At 34.7% G+C, this 14,192-nt stretch overlaps 1 long non-coding RNA gene across 22 annotated transcripts; it reads left to right on the top strand.

Annotated features, from left to right (window-relative positions):
* The first annotated feature begins 1,311 nt into the window (after window positions 1-1,311).
* LOC124887999 lies at window positions 1,312-12,964 on the top strand. 22 transcript variants are annotated; one of them, XR_007045780.1, is made up of 7 exons: window positions 1,312-4,193; window positions 4,344-4,413; window positions 4,530-4,586; window positions 10,776-10,830; window positions 11,251-11,331; window positions 11,487-11,590; window positions 12,555-12,964. It is a non-coding gene; the product is annotated as an uncharacterized LOC124887999 (long non-coding RNA). The 22 variants fall into 22 exon arrangements; XR_007045797.1 differs by having other exon boundaries at window positions 1,361-2,901; window positions 3,651-3,693; window positions 3,841-4,413; window positions 11,251-11,590; XR_007045799.1 differs by having other exon boundaries at window positions 1,313-4,186; window positions 11,251-11,590.
* The last annotated feature ends 1,228 nt before the right edge of the window (window positions 12,965-14,192 follow it).

Genomic DNA, 14,192 nt, shown 5'->3' with positions numbered 1-14,192 from the left:
TGCACTATATATATATATATATATATATATATATATATATATATATATATATATAATTTTTAATCTATAATCTATATCTATAACCTATATCTATAATATATTAAAAGTATGAAGACCCTTAGAAAAGTAATTTGAACTTTTTGCCTTCATTAAAAGATTATTCTTTAGATAAAAACGTCTTTTTACTATTTACCTAATAATATTTAATTAATTTTAGGACTTCAAACCCAACTAAAATCGAATTCCCCACCCCACTTCCACCCCTTTTTTAGGACTACGTATATTTTTTTTAAAAAAAATGAACTCTATTTTGTATTAAATAAAAGGAAAGTAAAAATCCATTAAAAACTAAAAAGGGTTAAAAAAAATCATTCTTATTTGTGTTAGTTTAGTTTATTTGGAATTTAAAATATTCTATTATTGATAAATAATTAATGAAAAAAGCAAAAATCAATCATATTTATATAATTTCTTTATTAAAGAAAAAAGTTTTGAACTTCTATAAATTGAGAATTCTTTTAGAAAAATATAATAATATCTAATATGAACATATGGAACAAGATATATTTATTTTTGTTCTTAAATGATTCTTTATTATTTGATTTGAATTTTCTTCTTTTTTTTTGGTCGCCAAGATACGTCAAAGAAATATATTTTTTGTAATATTTAATTTACTTAGATGCATTGATTTCGTGGTTTTGTTTTTTTCAATTTTGTAGGTATCTTAAAGATAAATGATGATATAGACAATTAATGATCAAAATTTTGAGTCATATAAAATATTATGATTATTTTTTCTTTCTAAAACACCAACCGTAATTTAAGGAGTTGTCAATACATTTTACACCTAGCCCATTTGTATCTTTGATATTTACAACTACTATATATCTAATTAAATAAATTCTCTTACTATTTGAATAAATATCATATTTAGTTTAGCGTTTAAATTCATTATAGTGAGGTACACGCGCGAGCCGCGTACACCTAAACTAGGTTTATATATATATATATATGAGAAAGTGGAAAGAAAAGGGTTTGGGGGTATTTTTGTCATTTATAATTTTATCCAAGGATAAATTAATTTGGGATAACTTATACCACCAAATATGTGGTATAACTTATCCCGGAATTATATTAGTCTCGAGATAAGTTATCCCGAGTATTGCTAACCAAACAATATATGAAAAAGTTTATCTCAAGACTATTTACCTTAGTACCTCACACCAAATGATCCCTGAGTTCTTTATTTACATTATCAATACTATCTTGCCGCATATATATTGTTTCCGATAAAGAAATAAATTTTGGACCTAATTCAACCTCAAAAACTAGCTCATGATGGAAGATTACCCAAGATTATATAAAGAAATCAAGGAATCGAATACCCCTACACGTCCAAGGCTGAATATCTAAAGCATGGATAATACAAGACAGGGACCAATATCAAAAATAATAAATTAAATGAGTTGACTCTAATACATGATAAAAAAATGAAGTTTGGCCTAAGTCAATCTTGAAAACCTTAATAGATAGCTCGTGAGTGAAGGACCCAAGACCATATAAGGGTCAGGAATCCTTTAACCACCGAAGTGGGGGTCCAACAATTTCTGGGATTGATCATCAAGTGTAGTCAACTTACTCAACAAAGAAGTGAAAGTGTTTTTAAAGTGGCAGTAACAACAGCAACTAAAGAAGAAATGTGCATCGTCAAACTTGGTGAACTATTCTTTTCTCTTGCTGTTGTAAATTTATTAGAGTTCCAGTTTGCTTTTCCAACCAATATTAAAGATGTTGAGCATTCACCACTAGAAATAGAGGTTTTTCCCACAGCATTCAATGGGTAATTTGTGCTATGAAACATGGGCTTTCCACTTATTTCCCACCGAACTAGCTTATTGGAAAAACGCAGTGTGGGAAGCATATTTTCATTGGAACACCGGAAAGCTTCCTAATTTTTACACTACTATTTTTTGGTTCCCCACTGATTCAATCCAAATATATGTGAGTAATAGGCACTGAACAATTTTTAGTGGGAAATTTTATTGGGAAAATAGTCATTTTTGGGTCTACGTAGTGTTAGAAATTGTCTGATGAATCAAAATGGGCTAAAAAGTTGTGCTACTTTTCAATTGCCACTAATTTTGTGATAAAAATCTACCTATAAAAGAGGGTTGACAGCCACTGTAAAATATTCAAGCTAGATGAATCCTTTGACTTAACGGAGGATACGTGTAGGCGACCAGTGTCGTAGCCACATATAGTGAAGGGTGTTGAATACAGTTCGTTGAAAAATTATACATATGTATAGAAAAATCATACGAAGCATATATGTCAAAAATTAATTCTCATACATAAATATTAAATCTTGAACACTTTTTACAAAATTCTGATTTTTTCACTAAGACGAGCTCAACCAGTTTAGGATTGATATGTAGTTGATTGATTGATTGATTTTAACTAGCTGTGGAAAAAAATATTCTGGTCAGCGTAATACAACTTAATAATTAGAATGGAGCCGTTGATGCTTTGTTCTGAGGTTGTATTTAACTATTTTAGGTTACTCGTAACAGGCCATGGTTAGTGACATCAAGTTGGTGTGAACATAGGGATAGAAAATTTTCCCTACTTAGTAGCGTGTCATGTGTATTATTTGTTTACTTTTAAGTTCAGGAGGTGCAGCCATCACAAGTAAAGATAAATTGGAGACTATAGATGAGGAGAATCTTAAGGAAGTGTCATCCCATCTTCGTCAAGCATTTGTTCTGAATTCTACTTCTGCAAATGTTCTTGGAATGGATTGGAGTAAAAGGTCGGGAAAGTCTGAAGCTCCAAGTTTCGTTGATGATTTTGGTGATCAACCAGCAGGGGATTCAGAAAGTTTTATTGTTGTTCATGGTGCAGGTTAATACTACTTGAGTGTGTTTAGTCATTAGCAGTATTTGTAAAGTTCATTAGCCATTGCAAAAATCTTTGAGTTATGAAATGAGTAAACATAAATCGAACCAATTTTGGTGCTCTAGAAGGACGATCTAGATTTCAGTTTCAAGTAACCTCGTGACCCTCTGATGTTGCCCTCATTACCTCTTGTAAAGGCCGGTTTTGTTGCTACAAGAATTTCAGTAAGATCCAGCCCTCACCTTTCCGTTTTCAAGTAATATTTTTGTTCCGCCTGACACATATTTCAACTCTATTATGTAGTTGATATTTTGTGTTTATTCCTTTTCACCGTCTGCTTGTAACTTAGGACTAGCAGTGCCGTTGCCGAAGCCATTGAAATATTTGCCTCTACCCTGTTTTCTTTTTTGCATTCCTATGTTCCATGACCTTTCATTTAGGTCACGAACATTACATGCAATAGTTCATGCATGTGTCTTTATCCTCCTCTTGTTTTCCACTTATTTCCAGGATCTTATGGATGCTAAACTTCCATGCTTAATTTCTTATCTGCTTAACCTTATCTACTACGCTCCTGAGAAATGTCTATTTAGAGTGTTCAGGGAATGACAAGTTTGGTGTTTACTGCACCAAATGAAGTGATTATGACCTAATTACTTGTTAGACTTCTTCGTCTCCGTGCGATGATCTCTTTTGATGTTTTGCTTTGACTCTCAGGTGATATGTGACATAATACTTATTTTTCTTTATTGCAGGTCACATCCCTCAATCTTGAAATCATGAGAGCCCTAGCAAGAAGTACTTGTAGCTATTTCTTTTCCATGCCATTAGCCTCTAAGATTGTCTAGAAATAGATCTTATTTTAATTAATGTTAACTAGTAGCATAATATGTAATATTTTCACATTTGCGCTCCATTTACCTCATTGGGTCTCACTTTTGGTAGGGTTGGGCCTTGAAATGAATTTGGATGTTTAAGTGGGATTACAATGGGTATGTTGTTGTTCAAGTGCTGAGAATCTCTCTTGTAGCCCCACGGCTTTATTGAATGATAAGAAATAGGATTGGAACAGACATTGTGAAGGCCATAGGCAATCATCTTATCAGATTGGAGGGGTTGTTTTGTTCTGCAGAAGATGTTATGAGGGCCTAAATTGGTTTAGTATCTGCTTTTTAGTTGCCACATCACTCTTTGAAGCTAACATCCTAATTAATCAAGTCCTGTTGTTAATCTCCATAGTACTTGATAGCTGTCCATCCAGTCATCCCACAAAAGATTTACAGGTCTTCAGGTACAAGGTTTGTTAGTGATTCATCCTAGATGCATATTTTCACCTTGAAGAGCTTACTTGATTACCCCCCTCAGAGATTACTTAATCATGCTAAGATCACAATTTTATGCCTGTCTCTCATCAGTGGATCCCTAACAAATGTTTTTTGTTGTTGCAGAGGGTATTCCTTCCATCGGAATGTCTCCATTCTCATGTGGTTGGTCAACATGCCAAAGAATTGTTAGAAGGTGAAATGAAGATCATTTTTAAATGGATATATTGCTATATCTTTAAGCTCTTTGAGAAAACAAAATTGTTCCTTGCCGTGAAATTGTTTGAAATTTGGCAACTTGTGCTTTTGCAGATGACGAAGGCTGACATTTCCATGGTCATTAAAGTTATTGATTCTGGTTTTATACCTGTAAGTTTAAACTTTTGTGTTTAGCCTGAAACTGTCGTAACTATTTGCACATATAAATATCTTCTTGGCAACACAATTTTTCCAATTTTAGTGTTTTCATGTGAAGCAGAGACTTCCTGACCATATTCTCACCTTTACCCTGATATCTTCCCTGTCCATTTTCTTAGACAAACATATCATTAGGAATGTGCATTGAGTAGGTAGGTTCCTCATGATGTTTGGGCCTTTTATTTCAAGGATGAATGTTAGCTCTATTTGATGTGTATTTATAAGCTCGGTGTTCAAATATCTAGAAGAATATTATTGGAACTTAGTAACTTCCAAATCTCGTGATTATATGGTTTTTAACATAGATACTAAAGGCTCAAAAAATCCTGCAGAAGAACTTGGTGTAAAGGAAGAAGTTCTACTTCTCAAAGCTCTCTCTGGTTTGTGATTTTAAGATGATTTGGGGGAGTATTGTTAGTAATGATGAATCACACTATCTTGATCTCTTCGACATGTTGATCAAGAATTTTGTAATCATTTTTCATGGAGGTGAGCGCTGCTGTTGAACAACTTCAGTAAGGGGTTTTGAAAGCATTGCCGTAGGCACCATTATGAGGTAAAGACACAGGAGCTCTTAAAACAACAGAATATATGCATAAGGAAAGGAACCCTGGTGATACATGAGATCCTTAGAATCTATTACTTCGGGATCAGTTATTTCCTAGTTGAACCAGAAAAAAGTACATAGATCCCGGCGATAGGCGACTTGAGAAACATGTACGAACGACCAAATAATAAACGACAAACAAGTACTTGGCAGACGGATTAAACATGAGGATTCAAAAATGGGATTGACAAAATTCTTGCGGTCGTTCTTATTTAAAAAGGAATTTGACATTCATTTTCATTGGCAGTCGTATTTTCATAGGCTCTTGAATGACGAAGGGGATAGAGCTATTGTGTTAGGGGAACTGGAGCACTCAGAGGAGTGTCGGGATTTTAGCTATTGTAGACGTTTTAAGGTAGAAGAGGTTAGACAGGCTGTCCGCAGGATGCGAAGGGGTAGGGCGACGGGGCCGGATGAGATACCGGTGGAGTTTTGGAAGTTCGTTGGAGAGGCTGGTGTAAGGTGGTTGACTGGATTGTTTAATGAAATCTTCAGGACGGCAAAGATGCCCGAGGCGTGGAGGTGGAGTACCATGGTCTCTCTCTATAAGAATAAGGGGGACATTCAGAGTTGCAATAACTATAGGGGGATTAAGTTATTGAGTCACTCTATGAAGATCTGGGAGAGAGTGGTCGAGGTGAGGCTGAGACGGATACTGTCTATTTCGGAAAACCAGTTCGGATTTATGCCCGGCCGCTCGACGACGGAGGCAATCCACCTAGTGCGGAGGTTGGTGGAGCAGTATAGGGAGAGGAAGAAGGATCTGCACATGGTGTTTATCGACCTGGAGAAGGCATACGACAAAGTCCCCAGGGAGGTGCTTTGGAGATGCTTGGAGGTGAGTGGAGTACCGCTGGCATATACCAGAGTAATTAAGGATATGTAGGATGGAGCGAAAACCCAGGTGAGGACGGCGGGAGGAGACTCAGAGCATTTCACTGTCCTGACAGGATTGCATCAGGGATCTACTCTTAGTCCCTTTTTGTTTGCGTTGGTGATGGATGTGTTGACGCGGCGCATTCAAGGGGAGGTGCCGTGGTGTATGCTTTTTGCAGACGATGTAGTGCTGATAGATGAGACTCGAGGGGGTGTGAATGACAAATTAGAGGTGTGGAGGCAAACTCTTGAGTCTAAAGGGTTCAGGGTGAGCAGAAGCAAGACAGAGTATGTGGAATGCAAGTTTAATGATGTGAGGCGGGAGAATAAGGTAGTAGTGAAGCTGGAAGCACAGGAGGTATGTAAGAGGGATAAGTTCAAGTATCTTGGGTCCATGATCCAGAGTAACGGTGAGATTGACGAGGATGTCTCGCACCGTATTGGGGCGAGATGGATGAAGTGGAAACTCGCGTCGGGGGTGCTGTGTGATAAGAAGGTGCCGCCCAAGCTTAAAGGCAAATTCTACAGGGTGGTAGTCCGTCCGGCCTTGTTGTATGGAGAGGAGTGTTGGCCAGTTAAGAACTCCCACATCCAAAAAATGAAGGTGGCAGAAATGCGGATGTTGCGCTGGATGTGTGGACTGACTAGAGGGGATAGAGTTCGGAATGAGATTATCCGAGAGAAGGTTGGTGTGACTTCAGTGGAGTGCAAGATGCGGGAAGCACGATTGAGATGGTTCGGACACGTGAAGAGGAGGGGCATGGATGCTCCGGTCCGTAGGTGTGAGAGGCTAGCGTTGGATGGTTTTAGGCGGGGTAGGGGTAGGCCGAAGAAGTACTGGGGTGAGGTGATTAGGCGGGATATGGAACAGTTACAGCTCACCGAGGACATGACCCTAGATAGGAAGGTCTGGAGGGCGCGAATTACGGCAGAGGATTAGGGCCAGTTTGGGTCGCTAGTGTAGGGAATTACTTGGTGGGGGTTTTATTCTTGTTATGATTTCGTGTTCCGTGTTCCATGTTTTATTACGAATCTGTGTGCTTTCCTCTGCTTTCCTCTGTTTTATATTACTTATGGGTGCCGTATTTATGTTATGTAATCTGCTTCTGTGCTTTACTATGTATTTGTGTGGTATCTCGTGTCTTGAGCCGGGGGTCTATCGGAAACAACCTTTCTACTTCATCAGAGGTAGAGGTATGGACTGCGTACATCTTACCCCCCCAGACCCCACTAGGTGGGAATACACTGGGTTTGTTGTTGTTGTTGTTGTATTTTCATTGGATTGTGCTGGTCTTAAAATTTTGTGGCTCGTAATCCCTCCTTATCTAAACTGAAGGCTTACCATGTAAAAAATGTGATAGAATCTGCGTATCCTATCCAAATCTTCAATATAATGCGTGGAGTAGGTTAGGACAACAATAAAGCTTTTATGAAACTCCTATCAAGGTGCAGGATGTTGTAGATCTGTAAGGTAGAGTTAGTAGCTCATTAAGCTGAGTGGACTGAGCGAAGTTCAAAGCAACAGATTAGGTAGAGACAATATACTATTGGACTAAAAGTAGAAAGAAAACCGTTGTGAGAACAGATATACATAGATAACACTTTTACCTAAGATTAGCTATGTTACCATATGAAAAAACTGGAAAATTGAACCCAAAACCTTTAGGATAACGCGTGAGGCAGCCTAGGGTCATAATAGATCTGTTTAGAAACCTTATACCGATGCACGAGTTGTATTTCTAACAAACTGTAACAAACTCTGTAGAAAAAGGAAATTACCAAAATTTGGGGGTTGGGGCTAAAATCTTTTGGATGAGGGCACTCACACAAGCAAAACGTTATTTCTCATTTTGAGAGGGGGAGTTAATAGTATTGATGTAACCGAATGTACCCACTGTTACTTGTGCTTCAAGATTGTTTTCGCATGCTGGAGTAAAGTGTTTTTCATCAGGGGTGGAGCTACATCGTTGTAGGGGGGTGGGGGTGAACCCAATAGCTTTCGTGTAGACTCTATATTTTTACTGAAAAATCAAGAAGATAAATATATAATTACTGCATGCGAACCACATTAAAAGATAATTAGGCAGCTCAGTGGTGCCCGGGTGGACTGCAGATCCCTCAGCCCTTGCGGTTGTGAGTTCAAAACCTACTAGCTACATTATATTTTCTTCACCTTTTATGTCCCATACCGCCTCTGTTTCCATCTATGAACACGCCGCCTCTGTTTCCATCTATGAATATAACTTGAACAAAGTGTTAACTATCTGCTATTCACTACTATAAGGAGAAGGGATACATTTAATTAGGGGTGTTCATGGTTTGGTTTTTAACCAAATCGAACCGCAATCCAAACCAAACCGATTAAAAAATCGATATTTGGTTAGATTTGGTTTGGTTTGGTTTTGAATTTAAAAAAACCGATACTAATTTGGTTTGATTTGGTTTTACTCTAAAATAACTGACAAAATAACCAAACCGAACCAATATATATATATATTGTATAATTATTTATGTATTATTCATAAATACAATTTAAATATTTGTTACACTTTATATTTTAATCATGATTTAACTTTAGTCGTAACACATTAAGTCATTTCTTCATCTAGTTAATAGTACCTTATGAGATTCTAAGTGAATTTTGCACTTTAAATGACAAATGATACTAATTGTGAAAATAATATCTTGTTGTATAATGAAATTTATAGCTGAGATTCATTTGACTATAGATAATCATTAATTTTAACTTTTTTTTTTAACCTTGTTGAGTAAGAAGTTTATGTGTTCACCTTTTGGGGGGTTTATCATATCATTTTTTTAAATGTAGTTTTAAAATATTTTTTTAGAAGTGTTCATATAGTGTTGTTCATAGCTTTGCCGAAGTATAACACTCAGTTGATATCTTAGTTTCACGGTTGAGATACAACACTCGGTTAACATCTCACATGTTAGATTGGATTTATTTTTAATTTTCAACTTTTGTCATTCGTTAAAGTTATAAACCGAAAAAACTGAACCAAACCGAACTAAACCGACAAGAACCAAACCGACGGTTATTTTTTTGTTTGATTTGGTTTGGTTTTAGAAATTTAAAAACCGACTAAGTTTGTTTGGTTATGGTTTTGACCAATAACCAACCCAAACTGATCCATGAACACCCCTACATTTAATTCTCACGTAGGAGCAGGTGTCGGCTGAGAGTTAAAGCTCTAAAGGCACGGAAGTTTTTTTTATCTATCTTTTGGCACAAAAAGATTTGGTTCATGATATTTAAACATTACCAAGAATTTTAAGAGGTGGACAATTTGATCCTTAATAGTAATTCATGCTGCTTATGAGGAAAAATTCCAGTGAAGATTGTCTCTCTTGCTATTGTATATACGCACGAAACCTGCTGATAATTAGCCATATGGCATATATCAAAATTTTAAGCCAATATATTTAATAACACGTGGAATTAACTATAAGTGTGTAATTATAGCTTACATCTTATTTTAATCCGACAACCTTCATTTTTGTTTCAAATGGTATTAAATGGTCCCCAAATAGCTTGACTTCAACACATAATGCTATAAGTACTTGGCAGGAAATCAAACCTACACTCGACTGACAGCGACAATTGATGTCATATGGAAGAGTTACATGATTAAATAAATATATAGGCAACTTTGATCAGTGTATAGCTCAAGATAAACATGAACAACTATCAACTTCCGTGAACGTTGTGGAAAAGGTTGCAATTGTTCCCATTTCGGGAAATATCTTTGGAAATTCTTAAATAGTGTTCATGGCTTGGCGTACGGTACCTCAGGGTGATAAATGGTATGATTTGGTTTGGTATCTTTAGTATTCAATGCAGTGAAACAATTAATGTAGTGTTGGTGTGTTCATATCGTTGATATTTATGTAGTGAAAATCACCAATGCTATTGATGTGTTCATATCTAACAGTTGCATTCAGTTCCCAGTATATGAAGTTGATTTTGGTGGACAAAAACCCATTTACTTTCTTAGAAGACAATGTCATGATGAAACTAATGGGCGAATGTATTTACCTGAGAAAGGCTATATATTATTGTTTTGTATATTTATGTATTTAAATCATTGAAATCTTGATGATTCAACTAGGTGAAGGCAGACCTTTCCGAGTGTTCTTTGTTTAGTGTAAGTGTAGAGTCTACTGTTGGTTTGGTAGGGTAAAGCAGTAGTTATGATATCTTGCTCCTAAAAGGATAAGAGCTTTCTTTAGCACGACACATGGTCTGCGTATGTGATTCTATATCTGTTAATGTTCAAAGATTGTAATTATTGTGTATTTTTTTAACTCTAATTCTTTATCAGCTATTTATAATAAGTTGGACCATTATTTTCTTAATTATATTCTACTTTTGCTTTGAAGGATCCCATGAAATTAGTCGCAGTTACCCCCCCGCCCCCCAAACCCCATAAGAGATTTCAACCTGAAGCAATGGAGAAATGAAAAGAAAAATAAGTCAAAAGAAGTAAAAAATACTGCAAAGTTACCAAGACTTGTTCTTGACTTGACTTTTCTTATTTTTCTTCTTGTTATTCACATTCTTCTACTGGTTTTTATGCTTCTTGTTCTGATACTGATACTTTTGCTCTTCCATATTTGTAACTGAACCTACCAACAATAAGTCGTCAGCATTTACTCTTTCTGCAGATTCAACACTCACTGCCACCAAATTTTCCAGTGAGTAAATATACTATTTACTCCCTCTTTCTTTCTGTTTCTCTCGTGTTAGATTCAAGATTTGAAGTTTATTCGTAGTAGTTGGTAGTATAGATAAATTTATGATCTGAACCTTATGAGTTTGTATAGGTTGATGCTTTTTTATTTGTAGGAACGTATTCAAGACATGACCTTTATCGCTTTAGAATGCCATTTTTTATATATATGTAATAGATTTCTTAACACGTACACAAGATTTGAACTATAAGTATTGTTCCAGCCTGAAGTCAAACATTACTTTTTTTTATATATATATACAAAATTTTCAACACACTTAGTGAAATTACTGACTCCAATTCTGTTTGTAAAGTTTAGAGCTTTTTAGTTGTTATATACATAGCATATCCTTGAATTTTTTTTTTTTCTTGTTTTGGACTATAGGAATGGAAAGTAGTTGCTTCAGTTTGGCTCAGTGGCAAGAACTTCAACTACAAGCTTTAATCTACAAACATATGTTATCTGGTTTGTTCCTCCTGAACTACTTCATCATATCAAGAAAAGTCTCATTAATTCATCTCCTTATTATAATTTGCCTCTAACAATTTCAACAATATCATTATTATCAACAAGCTTGTAAGTTTTCTAATTATTTATAAATATATCTTTAATTACAATAGCCTTTCTATCGGAAACAACCTCTCTACGTGATCACATCGAGGTACTGGTACGAACTACGTACACTCAATGGGTCCCAGACCCCACTTTGGTGGGAATACACTAGGTATGTTGTTGTTGTTGTACAATAGTTATTGACAAGTCGATCTGTTTATAATAAAACTATACGCCCTCGAGCTCTAGTTTTCAATTTCTTCACAGTAGTTTGTAAAGAAAGATCTGTATGTCAATGAATTTACTAAGCTTGACAAACCATGTTGTTCTAATTTGCCAAAAATATTATCGCACCTATGTTGGATATACATTTAGTGGTAGTAATCGTAAACAGTGGAGGGTAGCCAGGTGAACACCATTTTCCCTGAAATTAATACTGTGCATCTAGAAAAATATACCAAGTATATACAAAAAATACGAAATTTGTGCCCTTAAGAAGGTCGAGAACTACGAGCAGAAGTTGAATAGCCTCTACAGAGAGCACATACATGCAGATGAGGACATATGTTAACAGTTTGGAAGGGACAATGATGATCACTAAATTCACATCTGGATATATGAAGGCTGGTGATCTGATTGTTCTAAGGGACCTAAATCTTTGTACACTTCTGTCTTAAAGCAAGTCACAGTTTCGATGTATTTTGACTTTCCATTTTGTGGTACTTATCTTTTGTCATGGAGTAGAAGACTCATAAAGATCAACAAAGTGGAACTTGGATGAGATGAATCAATTCTGTCAAGTTGCGAATTTTAGGATGTTCGCCCAATATATCATAAAACTGCACGGAAACAACTATAAAAGATAAAGGTCTATGTACATTCTATCCTCTCCAGATCACACTTAAATAATTTAATTGCCTTCTTGCTTCACTTTGACAATCCCCACAAATTGTTTAACTTATTTCGATGTTACATGGAAATGGTATTACATTTGCTTACATGTGTATCTCCATTGCAGCGTGACTCTTGTTTGTCTAACTTTAGGTTGACAAGAAAATTAGATACAGTTTAGTGTTTCAGCATAAGTATATATTTTCTGGTGATTTAATTTATCCGACAAAATTTGCAACTTTCAGGTGATTTATCAAGGAACATTTTATGAATGATGTTGAATTCTTTGATGTTACTGTGATTTTATAGTAAAGATACAAGGTTGAAGCTCGAGGACTTGGAAGCTGTAGCGCGAAAGGCTGAAATTCAAGGATGTGAAGTCTGTAGTGCCGAAAACAAATTGCAGTTTTTCTTTCCGGATATTCTGGCCTTGCACTTTTTCAGTTACTATGCACATCTAAATGGGGCCACTTTTGTACAATGAAATTGCACGGGCACTGACCATCTAGTCTAGTATATAAGAGACAATAAATTTTTTTGGTCGTCCTCACAACCAAAGATTTTTGCATCTTTGACGAATCATCTTGGTACACATGGATAACCATTGACTTTTGTCATTTTTCAATTTTATATTCATTCCTTTTCATTAAATTCATTTAACGTGACATCAATAATTGGTGTAGTCGGAATTGTATTATTTTTCTTCATTTTATTTTATGTGACATTTTTTAATCGTTTAAAAAAAAAATCACCTTACTATTTTATTAATAATAATCTAATGCTATTTTTTTTTTTACACCTAATAAGATGATTTACAATCACATAAAATGAAACGGAGAGGGTAGTAATTTTTGTGGCCTTTTCTTTTTCTTACTTTATAATTTTAGTATCAAATATGTTTTATATTATTTAAATACTGTACTTTTTTTAGAAAAATATGTTAGCCATAATTAATGAGTTTAATTGAGAAAAAATAATCAAATTAATTCAGCATAAGACAAAAATCAATTTAGACTGTTAAAGATTTTAATTTTAAAATTTTTAGTAAAATAAAAAGGAGAAGATTTTTAGTGCATGTATTTGTTTAAAAAATAAAAGAGAGTCGAAATATAGAAAAAAATATTATTTTTTAACTTGCAAAAATTTTTTTACTCCCTCTATTTTAATTTATTTGTTTAATTTTGATTTAGGATAAATTTTAAAACTTAACAAAGATTTTTGGATTTATGGTTTTAAACTTAAGATATGTGGAAAAAACCAAAATTTTCTTTAATATTGTATTCCTACATGATTCCCAAATGAGGAAAGAGATTTTTTAAAATGAACTTAAAAAAACTTGGACGAAAAAATTAAAACAGATATGTGATTTAGTATTTTCAAAAATATTAAAGATTATCTAACTACTTTTAACTAATATTAGTCAAGTGTACGTGTTTTGCACGTGTATATAATGTTAATAAGTAATAAGTTATAAAATAAAATTAAAGTAGCACAAAGAGTTTAACTTCAAATTACTTTAGTGAAGTCTTAAACAATGTCTTTTGACTACATGAACATCTTCTTAACGTGTATAAAGGACAGAAGAGGTTATGAGCTTAAGTTGTCTTATCGAACAAAATCAAGTAGCGGAGGTTAGGGCAACAGAGATATATGAACATAATAATATAATACTATTTGTAACAAATTAAAAATAACAGAACAGTTTATGGTAAAACACAATTACAATGGAAGAAAACTGAAAGACATCCACCAAGAGATTAATAACATCACAGTCTTTGCCACAACATCTATCACAAATAGAGAAGATAAATATTGAAACACATAAAATTAATTTCACAAAACAATAGAACAAAAACTATACATAAATACCATAGGAGGATGTA

This window comes from Capsicum annuum, chromosome 10 (assembly GCF_002878395.1).
Source record: "Capsicum annuum cultivar UCD-10X-F1 chromosome 10, UCD10Xv1.1, whole genome shotgun sequence".
NCBI classification, from domain to species: domain Eukaryota; kingdom Viridiplantae; phylum Streptophyta; class Magnoliopsida; order Solanales; family Solanaceae; genus Capsicum; species Capsicum annuum.
This window is presented reverse-complemented; position numbering and strand designations above follow the sequence as displayed.